This window comes from Somniosus microcephalus, chromosome 12, assembly GCF_052327205.1.
Source record: "Somniosus microcephalus isolate GS21.2 chromosome 12, FLI_Smic_1.0, whole genome shotgun sequence".
NCBI classification, from domain to species: Eukaryota; Metazoa; Chordata; class Chondrichthyes; order Squaliformes; family Somniosidae; genus Somniosus; species Somniosus microcephalus.
Window position 1 is genome coordinate 213735050 of NC_140998.1, and position 16287 is coordinate 213751336.

The 16287-nt window shown below is 46.5% G+C and overlaps 5 non-coding genes and 2 pseudogenes across 5 annotated transcripts; all 7 read right to left on the minus strand.

Moving 5' to 3' along the window:
* Positions 1–655: 655 nt before the first annotated feature.
* On the minus strand, positions 656–774 carry LOC147110048 (5S ribosomal RNA). Its single transcript, XR_015080473.1, has one exon. It is a non-coding gene; the product is annotated as a 5S ribosomal RNA (ribosomal RNA).
* Positions 775–3192: 2418 nt separating this feature from the next.
* On the minus strand, positions 3193–3311 carry LOC147110049 (5S ribosomal RNA). Its single transcript, XR_015080494.1, has one exon. It is a non-coding gene; the product is annotated as a 5S ribosomal RNA (ribosomal RNA).
* A 2417-nt stretch (positions 3312–5728) lies between these two features.
* LOC147110050 (5S ribosomal RNA) lies at positions 5729–5847 on the minus strand. The gene has a single exon (XR_015080482.1). It is a non-coding gene; the product is annotated as a 5S ribosomal RNA (ribosomal RNA).
* Positions 5848–8262: 2415 nt separating this feature from the next.
* Positions 8263–8381, minus strand: LOC147110051 (5S ribosomal RNA). The gene has a single exon (XR_015080488.1). It is a non-coding gene; the product is annotated as a 5S ribosomal RNA (ribosomal RNA).
* Positions 8382–10802: 2421 nt separating this feature from the next.
* LOC147110052 (5S ribosomal RNA) lies at positions 10803–10921 on the minus strand. Its single transcript, XR_015080461.1, has one exon. It is a non-coding gene; the product is annotated as a 5S ribosomal RNA (ribosomal RNA).
* A 2401-nt stretch (positions 10922–13322) lies between these two features.
* On the minus strand, positions 13323–13442 carry LOC147110053 (5S ribosomal RNA; annotated as a pseudogene).
* A 2414-nt stretch (positions 13443–15856) lies between these two features.
* Positions 15857–15985, minus strand: LOC147110054 (5S ribosomal RNA; annotated as a pseudogene).
* Positions 15986–16287: the final 302 nt, after the last annotated feature.

The window sequence follows — 16287 nt, forward strand, 5'->3', positions numbered from 1 at the left end:
GGATTGCTCTTTGTCGGCTGGCACGGACAAGATGGGCCGAATGGCCTCCTTCTGTGCTGTAAATTTCTATGATTCTGCCTGATCATGTGACATCTGCCCACACGACTTCTACAAATGTTATTACATTGTAGCCAGGATTGTTTAGTTTCCAATTCCGCCCATTTTGAAGCCAGGTCTCCGTTATGGCTACTATTGCATAACCCCATGTGGCAACTTGCGCCTGCAACTCGTCAATCTTATTTGTAACACTCCTCGTTTTAACACACATGCATTTCAACAGCATGCTAGTTGGCTTTGCTTTTTTCCTGAATTTAACTGCTGCTCTTTCTACATTCTTCTTTGTTCTGTTGCTGTTTGTCCCTCCGAGTTTTCTATGCACCTTGTCTCTCCTCTCTGCTGCTGTGTCCTGGTGGCCCTCCGCCAGTGTGTGTATTTTGGCTATCTTATTTTCTTCTTCTGCTTATTTCGGCCCTGTGTCTGGAGCCCCTTGCATTTGTGTAGCAGCAGGAGAATGTGCAGCGAAGAAATGGTCAAAGGAAAGCGAGAGAGAGAGAGAGAGAGAGAGAGAGAGAGCAGCAAAAAGGATGTTGATTGATTAAGAGCAGTGTGTGCGCGTGTGTGTGCAAAACGTTGAGCAGCCTGTGGCGGCAGCAAAAGCCTACTGCACCTGGTATTCCCAGGCAGTCTCCCATCCAAGTACTAACCAGGCCTGACTCTGCTTAGCTTCCGAGATCAGACGAGATCGGGCGCATTCAGACTAGTATGGCCGTAGGCATATGCTAGCTGGCTTTCTCTTTACTTAAAGCTGTCGCCCATTTTTTTCTCTTCTACGCATTCATACAAGTATTCAACACTCAATTTACATTTACAAATTTTACTCCTCCCGCAACCCCCCACCCCCCCTCCACCTCTTCTTGCTGCTCTGCCTCCCACACAAACAAACTACAAGCCCAACCCTTCATTGCCTTCTATTCAAATATTACATCAAATAAACATGCTCAAACACCAAGTCTTAAGGGCTGTAGCATCTTTCAAACTGGACAAATACCCAGGCCCGCATCAAATCTATCCCACACTCTTAAGAGAAGTAAGACACCAAATAGCACAGGCTCTCACCATCATTTTACAATCCTCTCTGGCTACAGGTGTGGTGCCCGACCACTGGAGGACTGCTAACGTGCTACCGCTCTTTCAAAAGGGAGAGAGGGATAGACCGCATAATTACAGGCCAGTCAGCCTAACCTCGGTGGTGGGAAAATTATTGGAAAAAGTTCTGAGGGACAGGAGAAATCTTCATTTAGAAAGACACGGATTAATCAGGGACAGTCAGCATGGATTTCTTAACGGAAGGTCGTGTCTGACTAACGCAATTCAATTTTTCGAGGAGGTAACAAGGAGGGTCGATGAGGGTAGTGCCTTTGATGTAGTCTATATGGATTTTAGCAAGGCTTTTGATAAGGTCCCGCATGCCAGATTGGTCACGAAAGTAAAAGCCCATGGGATCCAAGGCAAAGTGGCAAGTTGGATCCAAAATTGGCTCAGAGGCAGGAAACAAAGGGTAATGGTCGGAAGGGTGTTTTTGTGACCGGAAGGCTGTTTCCAGTGGGGTTCCGCAGGGCTCACAGAATCACAGAAACCCCACAGTGCAGATAGAGGCCATTTCGGCCCATCGAGCCTGCACCGACTCAGTACTGGGCCCTTTGCTTTTTCTGGTATATATCAATGATTTGGATTTGAATGTAGGAAGTATGATTAAGAAGTTTGCAGATGATACAAAAATTGGCCGTGTGGTTAATAATGAAACAGAATGCTGTAGACTGCAGGAAGATATCAATGGACTCGTCTAGTGGGCAGAACAGTGGCAAATGGAATTCAGTTGGAATACACAATAAATGGTAGGACACTGAGAAATGCAGAGGATCAGCGGGACCTTGGAGTGCATGTCCACAGATCCCTGAAGGTAGCAGGACAGGTAGATAAAGTGGTTAAGCAGGCATACGGGATACTTGCCTTTATTAGCCGAGGCGTAGAATATAAGAGCGGGGAGGTTATGCTTCAACTGTATAAAACACTAGTTAGGCCGCAGCTAGAGTGCCGCGTGCAGTTCTGGTCACCACATTACAAGAAGGATGCGATTGCACTAGAGAAGGTGCAGAGGAGATTTCCGAGGATGTTGCCTGGGCTGGGGAATTTTAGTTATGAGGAAAGATTGGATAGGCTGGGGTTGTTTTCTTTGGAACACAGGAGGCTGAGGCGAGACCTAATTGAGGTGTGTAAAATTATGAGGGGCCGAGATAGAGTGGATAGGAAGGACCTATTTCCCTTAGCAGAAGGGTCAATAATAGATTTCAAGTAATTGGTAGGAGGTTTACAGGGAATTTGAGGAGACATTTTTTCACCCAGTGAATGGTGGGGGTCTGGAATGCACTGCCTGAAAGGGTGGTAGAGGCAGAAACCCTCATCACGTTTAAAAAGTACTTGGATATGCACTTGAACTGCCGTAACCTACAAGGCTACGGACCAAGTGCTGTAAAGTGGGATTTGGGTGGATTGCTCTTTGTCGGCTGGCACGGACAAGATGGGCCGAATGGCCTCCTTCTGTGCTGTAAATTTCTATGATTCTGCCTGATCATGTGACATCTGCCCACACGACTTCTACAAATGTTATTACATTGTAGCCAGGATTGTTTAGTTTCCAATTCCGCCCATTTTGAAGCCAGGTCTCCGTTATAGCTACTATTGCATAACCCCATGTGGCAACTTGCGCCTGCAACTCGTCAATCTTATTTGTAACGCTCCTCGCATTAACACACATGCATTTCAACAGCATGCTAGTTGGCTTTGCTTTTTTCCTGAATTTAACTGCTGCTCTTTCTACATTCTTCTTTGTTCTGTTGCTGTTTGTCCCTCCGAGTTTTCTATGCACCTTGTCTCTCCTCTCTGCTGCTGTGTCCTGGTGGCCCTCCGCCAGTGTGTGTATTTTGGCTATCTTATTTTCTTCTTCTGCTTATTTCGGCCCTGTGTCTGGAGCCCCTTGCATTTGTGTAGCAGCAGGAGAATGTGCAGCGAAGAAATGGTCAAAGGAAAGCAAGAGAGAGAGAGAGAGAGAGCAGCAAAAAGGATGTTGATTGATTAAGAGCAGTGTGTGCGCGTGTGTGTGCAAAACGTTGAGCAGCCTGTGGCGGCAGCAAAAGCCTACTGCACCTGGTATTCCCAGGCAGTCTCCCATCCAAGTACTAACCAGGCCTGACTCTGCTTAGCGTCCGAGATCAGACGAGATCGGGCGCATTCAGACTAGTATGGCCGTAGGCATATGCTAGCTGGCTTTCTCTTTACTTAAAGCTGTCGCCCATTTTTTTCTCTTCTACGCATTCATACAAGTATTCAACACTCAATTTACATTTACAAATTTTACTCCTCCCGCAACCCCCCACCCCCCCTCCACCTCTTCTTGCTGCTCTGCCTCCCACACAAACAAACTACAAGCCCAACCCTTCATTGCCTTCTATTCAAATATTACATCAAATAAACATGCTCAAACACCAAGTCTTAAGGGCTGTAGCATCTTTCAAACTGGACAAATACCCAGGCCCGCATCAAATCTATCCCACACTCTTAAGAGATGTAAGACACCAAATAGCACAGGCTCTCACCATCATTTTACAATCCTCTCTGGCTACAGGTGTGGTGCCCGACCACTGGAGGACTGCTAACGTGCTACCGTTCTTTCAAAAGGGAGAGAGGGATAGACCGCATAATTACAGGCCAGTCAGCCTAACCTCGGTGGTGGGAAAATTATTGGAAAAAGTTCTGAGGGACAGGAGAAATCTTCATTTAGAAAGACACGGATTAATCAGGGACAGTCAGCATGGATTTCTTAACGGAAGGTCGTGTCTGACTAACGCAATTCAATTTTTCGAGGAGGTAACAAGGAGGGTCGATGAGGGTAGTGCCTTTGATGTAGTCTATATGGATTTTAGCAAGGCTTTTGATAAGGTCCCGCATGCCAGATTGGTCACGAAAGTAAAAGCCCATGGGATCCAAGGCAAAGTGGCAAGTTGGATCCAAAATTGGCTCAGAGGCAGGAAACAAAGGGTAATGGTCGAAGGGTGTTTTTGTGACCGGAAGGCTGTTTCCAGTGGGGTTCCGCAGGGCTCACAGAATCACAGAAACCCCACAGTGCAGATAGAGGCCATTTCGGCCCATCGAGCCTGCACCGACTCAGTACTGGGCCCTTTGCTTTTTCTGGTATATATCAATGATTTGGATTTGAATGTAGGAAGTATGATTAAGAAGTTTGCAGATGATACAAAAATTGGCCGTGTGGTTAATAATGAAACAGAATGCTGTAGACTGCAGGAAGATATCAATGGACTCGTCTAGTGGGCAGAACAGTGGCAAATGGAATTCAGTTGGAATACACAATAAATGGTAGGACACTGAGAAATGCAGAGGATCAGCGGGACCTTGGAGTGCATGTCCACAGATCCCTGAAGGTAGCAGGACAGGTAGATAAAGTGGTTAAGCAGGCATACGGGATACTTGCCTTTATTAGCCGAGGCATAGAATATAAGAGCGGGGAGGTTATGCTTCAACTGTATAAAACACTAGTTAGGCCGCAGCTAGAGTGCCGCGTGCAGTTCTGGTCACCACATTACAAGAAGGATGCGATTGCACTAGAGAAGGTGCAGAGGAGATTTCCGAGGATGTTGCCTGGGCTGGGGAATTTTAGCTATGAGGAAAGATTGGATAGGCTGGGGTTGTTTTCTTTGGAACACAGGAGGCTGAGGCGAGACCTAATTGAGGTGTGTAAAATTATGAGGGGCCGAGATAGAGTGGATAGGAAGGACCTATTTCCCTTAGCAGAAGGGTCAATAATAGATTTCAAGTAATTGGTAGGAGGTTTACAGGGAATTTGAGGAGACATTTTTTCACCCAGTGAATGGTGGGGGTCTGGAATGCACTGCCTGAAAGGGTGGTAGAGGCAGAAACCCTCATCACGTTTAAAAAGTACTTGGATATGCACTTGAACTGCCGTAACCTACAAGGCTACGGACCAAGTGCTGTAAAGTGGGATTTGGGTGGATTGCTCTTTGTCGGCTGGCACGGACAAGATGGGCCGAATGGCCTCCTTCTGTGCTGTAAATTTCTATGATTCTGCCTGATCATGTGACATCTGCCCACACGACTTCTACAAATGTTATTACATTGTAGCCAGGATTGTTTAGTTTCCAATTCCGCCCATTTTGAAGCCAGGTGTCCGTTATGGCTACTATTGCATAACCCCATGTGGCAACTTGCGCCTGCAACTCGTCAATCTTATTTGTAACACTCCTCGCATTAACACACATGCATTTCAACAGCATGCTAGTTGGCTTTGCTTTTTTCCTGAATTTAACTGCTGCTCTTTCTACATTCTTCTTTGTTCTGTTGCTGTTTGTCCCTCCGAGTTTTCTATGCACCTTGTCTCTCCTCTCTGCTGCTGTGTCCTGGTGGCCCTCCGCCAGTGTGTGTATTTTGGCTATCTTATTTTCTTCTTCTGCTTATTTCGGCCCTGTGTCTGGAGCCCCTTGCATTTGTGTAGCAGCAGGAGAATGTGCAGCGAAGAAATGGTCAAAGGAAAGCGAGAGAGAGAGAGAGAGAGAGCAGCAAAAAGGATGTTGATTGATTAAGAGCAGTGTGTGCGCGTGTGTGTGCAAAACGTTGAGCAGCCTGTGGCGGCAGCAAAAGCCTACTGCACCCGGTATTCCCAGGCAGTCTCCCATCCAAGTACTAACCAGGCCTGACTCTGCTTAGCTTCCGAGATCAGACGAGATCGGGCGCATTCAGACTAGTATGGCCGTAGGCATATGCTAGCTGGCTTTCTCTTTACTTAAAGCTGTCGCCCATTTTTTTCTCTTCTACGCATTCATACAAGTATTCAACACTCAATTTACATTTACAAATTTTACTCCTCCCGCAACCCCCCACCCCCCCTCCACCTCTTCTTGCTGCTCTGCCTCCCACACAAACAAACTACAAGCCCAACCCTTCATTGCCTTCTATTCAAATATTACATCAAATAAACATGCTCAAACACCAAGTCTTAAGGGCTGTAGCATCTTTCAAACTGGACAAATACCCAGGCCCGCATCAAATCTATCCCACACTCTTAAGAGAAGTAAGACACCAAATAGCACAGGCTCTCACCATCATTTTACAATCCTCTCTGGCTACAGGTGTGGTGCCCGACCACTGGAGGACTGCTAACGTGCTACCGTTCTTTCAAAAGGGAGAGAGGGATAGACCGCATAATTACAGGCCAGTCAGCCTAACCTCGGTGGTGGGAAAATTATTGGAAAAAGTTCTGAGGGACAGGAGAAATCTTCATTTAGAAAGACACGGATTAATCAGGGACAGTCAGCATGGATTTCTTAACGGAAGGTCGTGTCTGACTAACGCAATTCAATTTTTCGAGGAGGTAACAAGGAGGGTCGATGAGGGTAGTGCCTTTGATGTAGTCTATATGGATTTTAGCAAGGCTTTTGATAAGGTCCCGCATGCCAGATTGGTCACGAAAGTAAAAGCCCATGGGATCCAAGGCAAAGTGGCAAGTTGGATCCAAAATTGGCTGAGGCAGGAAACAAAGGGTAATGGTCGAAGGGTGTTTTTGTGACCGGAAGGCTGTTTCCAGTGGGGTTCCGCAGGGCTCACAGAATCACAGAAACCCCACAGTGCAGATAGAGGCCATTTCGGCCCATCGAGCCTGCACCGACTCAGTACTGGGCCCTTTGCTTTTTCTGGTATATATCAATGATTTGGATTTGAATGTAGGAAGTATGATTAAGAAGTTTGCAGATGATACAAAAATTGGCCGTGTGGTTAATAATGAAACAGAATGCTGTAGACTGCAGGAAGATATCAATGGACTCGTCTAGTGGGCAGAACAGTGGCAAATGGAATTCAGTTGGAATACACAATAAATGGTAGGACACTGAGAAATGCAGAGGATCAGCGGGACCTTGGAGTGCATGTCCACAGATCCCTGAAGGTAGCAGGACAGGTAGATAAAGTGGTTAAGCAGGCATACGGGATACTTGCCTTTATTAGCCGAGGCGTAGAATATAAGAGCGGGGAGGTTATGCTTCAACTGTATAAAACACTAGTTAGGCCGCAGCTAGAGTGCCGCGTGCAGTTCTGGTCACCACATTACAAGAAGGATGCGATTGCACTAGAGAAGGTGCAGAGGAGATTTCCGAGGATGTTGCCTGGGCTGGGGAATTTTAGTTATGAGGAAAGATTGGATAGGCTGGGGTTGTTTTCTTTGGAACACAGGAGGCTGAGGCGAGACCTAATTGAGGTGTGTAAAATTATGAGGGGCCGAGATAGAGTGGATAGGAAGGACCTATTTCCCTTAGCAGAAGGGTCAATAATAGATTTCAAGTAATTGGTAGGAGGTTTACAGGGAATTTGAGGAGACATTTTTTCACCCAGTGAATGGTGGGGGTCTGGAATGCACTGCCTGAAAGGGTGGTAGAGGCAGAAACCCTCATCACGTTTAAAAAGTACTTGGATATGCACTTGAACTGCCGTAACCTACAAGGCTACGGACCAAGTGCTGTAAAGTGGGATTTGGGTGGATTGCTCTTTGTCGGCTGGCACGGACAAGATGGGCCGAATGGCCTCCTTCTGTGCTGTAAATTTCTATGATTCTGCCTGATCATGTGACATCTGCCCACACGACTTCTACAAATGTTATTACATTGTAGCCAGGATTGTTTAGTTTCCAATTCCGCCCATTTTGAAGCCAGGTGTCCGTTATGGCTACTATTGCATAACCCCATGTGGCAACTTGCGCCTGCAACTCGTCAATCTTATTTGTAACACTCCTCGCATTAACACACATGCATTTCAACAGCATGCTAGTTGGCTTTGCTTTTTTCCTGAATTTAACTGCTGCTCTTTCTACATTCTTCTTTGTTCTGTTGCTGTTTGTCCCTCCGAGTTTTCTATGCACCTTGTCTCTCCTCTCTGCTGCTGTGTCCTGGTGGCCCTCCGCCAGTGTGTGTATTTTGGCTATCTTATTTTCTTCTTCTGCTTATTTCGGCCCTGTGTCTGGAGCCCCTTGCATTTGTGTAGCAGCAGGAGAATGTGCAGCGAAGAAATGGTCAAAGGAAAGCGAGAGAGAGAGAGAGAGAGAGCAGCAAAAAGGATGTTGATTGATTAAGAGCAGTGTGTGCGCGTGTGTGTGCAAAACGTTGAGCAGCCTGTGGCGGCAGCAAAAGCCTACTGCACCTGGCATTCCCAGGCAGTCTCCCATCCAAGTACTAACCAGGCCTGACTCTGCTTAGCTTCCGAGATCAGACGAGATCGGGCGCATTCAGACTAGTATGGCCGTAGGCATATGCTAGCTGGCTTTCTCTTTACTTAAAGCTGTCGCCCATTTTTTTCTCTTCTACGCATTCATACAAGTATTCAACACTCAATTTACATTTACAAATTTTACTCCTCCCGCAACCCCCCACCCCCCCTCCACCTCTTCTTGCTGCTCTGCCTCCCACACAAACAAACTACAAGCCCAACCCTTCATTGCCTTCTATTCAAATATTACATCAAATAAACATGCTCAAACACCAAGTCTTAAGGGCTGTAGCATCTTTCAAACTGGACAAATACCCAGGCCCGCATCAAATCTATCCCACACTCTTAAGAGAAGTAAGACACCAAATAGCACAGGCTCTCACCATCATTTTACAATCCTCTCTGGCTACAGGTGTGGTGCCCGACCACTGGAGGACTGCTAACGTGCTACCGTTCTTTCAAAAGGGAGAGAGGGATAGACCGCATAATTACAGGCCAGTCAGCCTAACCTCGGTGGTGGGAAAATTATTGGAAAAAGTTCTGAGGGACAGGAGAAATCTTCATTTAGAAAGACACGGATTAATCAGGGACAGTCAGCATGGATTTCTTAACGGAAGGTCGTGTCTGACTAACGCAATTCAATTTTTCGAGGAGGTAACAAGGAGGGTCGATGAGGGTAGTGCCTTTGATGTAGTCTATATGGATTTTAGCAAGGCTTTTGATAAGGTCCCGCATGCCAGATTGGTCACGAAAGTAAAAGCCCATGGGATCCAAGGCAAAGTGGCAAGTTGGATCCAAAATTGGCTCAGAGGCAGGAAACAAAGGGTAATGGTCGAAGGGTGTTTTTGTGACCGGAAGGCTGTTTCCAGTGGGGTTCCGCAGGGCTCACAGAATCACAGAAACCCCACAGTGCAGATAGAGGCCATTTCGGCCCATCGAGCCTGCACCGACTCAGTACTGGACCCTTTGCTTTTTCTGGTATATATCAATGATTTGGATTTGAATGTAGGAAGTATGATTAAGAAGTTTGCAGATGATACAAAAATTGGCCGTGTGGTTAATAATGAAACAGAATGCTGTAGACTGCAGGAAGATATCAATGGACTCGTCTAGTGGGCAGAACAGTGGCAAATGGAATTCAGTTGGAATACACAATAAATGGTAGGACACTGAGAAATGCAGAGGATCAGCGGGACCTTGGAGTGCATGTCCACAGATCCCTGAAGGTAGCAGGACAGGTAGATAAAGTGGTTAAGCAGGCATACGGGATACTTGCCTTTATTAGCCGAGGCGTAGAATATAAGAGCGGGGAGGTTATGCTTCAACTGTATAAAACACTAGTTAGGCCGCAGCTAGAGTGCCGCGTGCAGTTCTGGTCACCACATTACAAGAAGGATGCGATTGCACTAGAGAAGGTGCAGAGGAGATTTCCGAGGATGTTGCCTGGGCTGGGGAATTTTAGTTATGAGGAAAGATTGGATAGGCTGGGGTTGTTTTCTTTGGAACACAGGAGGCTGAGGTGAGACCTAATTGAGGTGTGTAAAATTATGAGGGGCCGAGATAGAGTGGATAGGAAGGACCTATTTCCCTTAGCAGAAGGGTCAATAATAGATTTCAAGTAATTGGTAGGAGGTTTACAGGGAATTTGAGGAGACATTTTTTCACCCAGTGAATGGTGGGGGTCTGGAATGCACTGCCTGAAAGGGTGGTAGAGGCAGAAACCCTCATCACGTTTAAAAAGTACTTGGATATGCACTTGAACTGCCGTAACCTACAAGGCTACGGACCAAGTGCTGTAAAGTGGGATTTGGGTGGATTGCTCTTTGTCGGCTGGCACGGACAAGATGGGCCGAATGGCCTCCTTCTGTGCTGTAAATTTCTATGATTCTGCCTGATCATGTGACATCTGCCCACACGACTTCTACAAATGTTATTACATTGTAGCCAGGATTGTTTAGTTTCCAATTCCGCCCATTTTGAAGCCAGGTCTCCGTTATGGCTACTATTGCATAACCCCATGTGGCAACTTGCGCCTGCAACTCGTCAATCTTATTTGTAACGCTCCTCGCATTAACACACATGCATTTCAACAGCATGCTAGTTGGCTTTGCTTTTTTCCTGAATTTAACTGCTGCTCTTTCTACATTCTTCTTTGTTCTGTTGCTGTTTGTCCCTCCGAGTTTTCTATGCACCTTGTCTCTCCTCTCTGCTGCTGTGTCCTGGTGGCCCTCCGCCAGTGTGTGTATTTTGGCTATCTTATTTTCTTCTTCTGCTTATTTCGGCCCTGTGTCTGGAGCCCCTTGCATTTGTGTAGCAGCAGGAGAATGTGCAGCGAAGAAATGGTCAAAGGAAAGCGAGAGAGAGAGAGAGAGAGAGAGAGCAGCAAAAAGGATGTTGATTGATTAAGAGCAGTGTGTGCGCGTGTGTGTGCAAAACGTTGAGCAGCCTGTGGCGGCAGCAAAAGCCTACTGCACCTGGTATTCCCAGGCGGTCTCCCATCCAAGTACTAACCAGGCCTGACTCTGCTTAGCTTCCGAGATCAGACGAGATCGGGCGCATTCAGACTAGTATGGCCGTAGGCATATGCTGGCTGGCTTTCTCTTTACTTAAAGCTGTCGCCCATTTTTTTCTCTTCTACGCATTCATACAAGTATTCAACACTCAATTTACATTTACAAATTTTACTCCTCCCGCAACCCCCCACCCCCCCTCCACCTCTTCTTGCTGCTCTGCCTCCCACACAAACAAACTACAAGCCCAACCCTTCATTGCCTTCTATTCAAATATTACATCAAATAAACATGCTCAAACACCAAGTCTTAAGGGCTGTAGCATCTTTCAAACTGGACAAATACCCAGGCCCGCATCAAATCTATCCCACACTCTTAAGAGAAGTAAGACACCAAATAGCACAGGCTCTCACCATCATTTTACAATCCTCTCTGGCTACAGGTGTGGTGCCCGACCACTGGAGGACTGCTAACGTGCTACCGTTCTTTCAAAAGGGAGAGAGGGATAGACCGCATAATTACAGGCCAGTCAGCCTAACCTCGGTGGTGGGTAAATTATTGGAAAAAGTTCTGAGGGACAGGAGAAATCTTCATTTAGAAAGACACGGATTAATCAGGGACAGTCAGCATGGATTTCTTAACGGAAGGTCGTGTCTGACTAACGCAATTCAATTTTTCGAGGAGGTAACAAGGAGGGTCGATGAGGGTAGTGCCTTTGATGTAGTCTATATGGATTTTAGCAAGGCTTTTGATAAGGTCCCGCATGCCAGATTGGTCACGAAAGTAAAAGCCCATGGGATCCAAGGCAAAGTGGCAAGTTGGATCCAAAATTGGCTCAGAGGCAGGAAACAAAGGGTAATGGTCGAAGGGTGTTTTTGTGACCGGAAGGCTGTTTCCAGTGGGGTTCCGCAGGGCTCACAGAATCACAGAAACCCCACAGTGCAGATAGAGGCCATTTCGGCCCATCGAGCCTGCACCGACTCAGTACTGGGCCCTTTGCTTTTTCTGGTATATATCAATGATTTGGATTTGAATGTAGGAAGTATGATTAAGAAGTTTGCAGATGATACAAAAATTGGCCGTGTGGTTAATAATGAAACAGAATGCTGTAGACTGCAGGAAGATATCAATGGACTCGTCTAGTGGGCAGAACAGTGGCAAATGGAATTCAGTTGGAATACACAATAAATGGTAGGACACTGAGAAATGCAGAGGATCAGCGGGACCTTGGAGTGCATGTCCACAGATCCCTGAAGGTAGCAGGACAGGTAGATAAAGTGGTTAAGCAGGCATACGGGATACTTGCCTTTATTAGCCGAGGCGTAGAATATAAGAGCGGGGAGGTTATGCTTCAACTGTATAAAACACTAGTTAGGCCGCAGCTAGAGTGCCGCGTGCAGTTCTGGTCACCACATTACAAGAAGGATGCGATTGCACTAGAGAAGGTGCAGAGGAGATTTCCGAGGATGTTGCCTGGGCTGGGGAATTTTAGTTATGAGGAAAGATTGGATAGGCTGGGGTTGTTTTCTTTGGAACACAGGAGGCTGAGGCGAGACCTAATTGAGGTGTGTAAAATTATGAGGGGCCGAGATAGAGTGGATAGGAAGGACCTATTTCCCTTAGCAGAAGGGTCAATAATAGATTTCAAGTAATTGGTAGGAGGTTTACAGGGAATTTGAGGAGACATTTTTTCACCCAGTGAATGGTGGGGGTCTGGAATGCACTGCCTGAAAGGGTGGTAGAGGCAGAAACCCTCATCACGTTTAAAAAGTACTTGGATATGCACTTGAACTGCCGTAACCTACAAGGCTACGGACCAAGTGCTGTAAAGATTTGGGTGGATTGCTCTTTGTCGGCTGGCACGGACAAGATGGGCCGAATGGCCTCCTTCTGTGCTGTAAATTTCTATGATTCTGCCTGATCATGTGACATCTGCCCACACGACTTCTACAAATGTTATTACATTGTAGCCAGGATTGTTTAGTTTCCAATTCCGCCCATTTTGAAGCCAGGTCTCCGTTATGGCTACTATTGCATAACCCCATGTGGCAACTTGCGCCTGCAACTCGTCAATCTTATTTGTAACACTCCTCGCATTAACACACATGCATTTCAACAGCATGCTAGTTGGCTTTGCTTTTTTCCTGAATTTAACTGCTGCTCTTTCGACATTCTTCTTTGTTCTGTTGCTGTTTGTCCCTCCGAGTTTTCTATGCACCTTGTCTCTCCTCTCTGCTGCTGTGTCCTGGTGGCCCTCCGCCAGTGTGTGTATTTTGGCTATCTTATTTTCTTCTTCTGCTTATTTTGGCCCTGTGTCTGGAGCCCCTTGCATTTGTGTAGCAGCAGGAGAATGTGCAGCGAAGAAATGGTCAAAGGAAAGCGAGAGAGAGAGAGAGAGAGCAGCAAAAAGGATGTTGATTGATTAAGAGCAGTGTGTGCGCGTGTGTGTGCAAAACGTTGAGCAGCCTGTGGCGGCAGCAAAAGCCTGGTATTCCCAGGCAGTCTCCCATCCAAGTACTAACCAGGCCTGACTCTGCTTAGCTTCCGAGATCAGACGAGATCGGGCGCATTCAGACTAGTATGGCCGTAGGCATATGCTAGCTGGCTTTCTCTTTACTTAAAGCTGTCGCCCATTTTTTTCTCTTCTACGCATTCATACAAGTATTCAACACTCAATTTACATTTACAAATTTTACTCCTCCCGCAACCCCCCACCCCCCCTCCACCTCTTCTTGCTGCTCTGCCTCCCACACAAACAAACTACAAGCCCAACCCTTCATTGCCTTCTATTCAAATATTACATCAAATAAACATGCTCAAACACCAAGTCTTAAGGGCTGTAGCATCTTTCAAACTGGACAAATACCCAGGCCCGCATCAAATCTATCCCACACTCTTAAGAGAAGTAAGACACCAAATAGCACAGGCTCTCACCATCATTTTACAATCCTCTCTGGCTACAGGTGTGGTGCCCGACCACTGGAGGACTGCTAACGTGCTACCACTCTTTCAAAAGGGAGAGAGGGATAGACCGCATAATTACAGGCCAGTCAGCCTAACCTCGGTGGTGGGAAAATTATTGGAAAAAGTTCTGAGGGACAGGAGAAATCTTCATTTAGAAAGACACGGATTAATCAGGGACAGTCAGCATGGATTTCTTAACGGAAGGTCGTGTCTGACTAACGCAATTCAATTTTTCGAGGAGGTAACAAGGAGGGTCGATGAGGGTAGTGCCTTTGATGTAGTCTATATGGATTTTAGCAAGGCTTTTGATAAGGTCCCGCATGCCAGATTGGTCACGAAAGTAAAAGCCCATGGGATCCAAGGCAAAGTGGCAAGTTGGATCCAAAATTGGCTCAGAGGCAGGAAACAAAGGGTAATGGTCGGAAGGGTGTTTTTGTGACCGGAAGGCTGTTTCCAGTGGGGTTCCGCAGGGCTCACAGAATCACAGAAACCCCACAGTGCAGATAGAGGCCATTTCGGCCCATCGAGCCTGCACCGACTCAGTACTGGGCCCTTTGCTTTTTCTGGTATATATCAATGATTTGGATTTGAATGTAGGAAGTATGATTAAGAAGTTTGCAGATGATACAAAAATTGGCCGTGTGGTTAATAATGAAACAGAATGCTGTAGACTGCAGGAAGATATCAATGGACTCGTCTAGTGGGCAGAACAGTGGCAAATGGAATTCAGTTGGAATACACAATAAATGGTAGGACACTGAGAAATGCAGAGGATCAGCGGGACCTTGGAGTGCATGTCCACAGATCCCTGAAGGTAGCAGGACAGGTAGATAAAGTGGTTAAGCAGGCATACGGGATACTTGCCTTTATTAGCCGAGGCGTAGAATATAAGAGCGGGGAGGTTATGCTTCAACTGTATAAAACACTAGTTAGGCCGCAGCTAGAGTGCCGCGTGCAGTTCTGGTCACCACATTACAAGAAGGATGCGATTGCACTAGAGAAGGTGCAGAGGAGATTTCCGAGGATGTTGCCTGGGCTGGGGAATTTTAGTTATGAGGAAAGATTGGATAGGCTGGGGTTGTTTTCTTTGGAACACAGGAGGCTGAGGCGAGACCTAATTGAGGTGTGTAAAATTATGAGGGGCCGAGATAGAGTGGATAGGAAGGACCTATTTCCCTTAGCAGAAGGGTCAATAATAGATTTCAAGTAATTGGTAGGAGGTTTACAGGGAATTTGAGGAGACATTTTTTCACCCAGTGAATGGTGGGGGTCTGGAATGCACTGCCTGAAAGGGTGGTAGAGGCAGAAACCCTCATCACGTTTAAAAAGTACTTGGATATGCACTTGAACTGCCGTAACCAACAAGGCTACGGACCAAGTGCTGTAAAGTGGGATTTGGGTGGATTGCTCTTTGTCGGCTGGCACGGACAAGATGGGCCGAATGGCCTCCTTCTGTGCTGTAAATTTCTATGATTCTGCCTGATCATGTGACATCTGCCCACACGACTTCTACAAATGTTATTACATTGTAGCCAGGATTGTTTAGTTTCCAATTCCGCCCATTTTGAAGCCAGGTCTCCGTTATGGCTACTATTGCATAACCCCATGTGGCAACTTGCGCCTGCAACTCGTCAATCTTATTTGTAACACTCCTCGCATTAACACACATGCATTTCAACAGCATGCTAGTTGGCTTTGCTTTTTTCCTGAATTTAACTGCTGCTCTTTCTACATTCTTCTTTGTTCTGTTGCTGTTTGTCCCTCCGAGTTTTCTATGCACCTTGTCTCTCCTCTCTGCTGCTGTGTCCTGGTGGCCCTCCGCCAGTGTGTATATTTTGGCTATCTTATTTTCTTCTTCTGCTTATTTCGGCCCTGTGTCTGGAGCCCCTTGCATTTGTGTAGCAGCAGGAGAATGTGCAGCGAAGAAATGGTCAAAGGAAAGCGAGAGAGAGAGAGAGAGCAGCAAAAAGGATGTTGATTGATTAAGAGCAGTGTGTGCGCGTGTGTGTGCAAAACGTTGAGCAGCCTGTGGCGGCAGCAAAAGCCTACTGCACCTGGTATTCCCAGGCGGTCTCCCATCCAAGTACTAACCAGGCCTGACTCTGCTTAGCTTCCGAGATCAGACGAGATCAGGCGAGATCAGGCGCATTCAGACTAGTATGGCCGTAGGCATATGCTGGCTGGCTTTCTCTTTACTTAAAGCTGTCGCCCATTTTTTTCTCTTCTACGCATTCATACAAGTATTCAACACTCAATTTACATTTACAAATTTTACTCCTCCCGCAACCCCCCACCCCCCCTCCACCTCTTCTTGCTGCTCTGCCTCCCACACAAACAAACTACAAGCCCAACCCTTCATTGCCTTCTATTCAAATATTACATCAAATAAACATGCTCAAACACCAAGTCTTAAGGGCTGTAGCATCTTTCAAACTGGACAAATACCCAGGCCCGCATCAAATCTATCCCACAC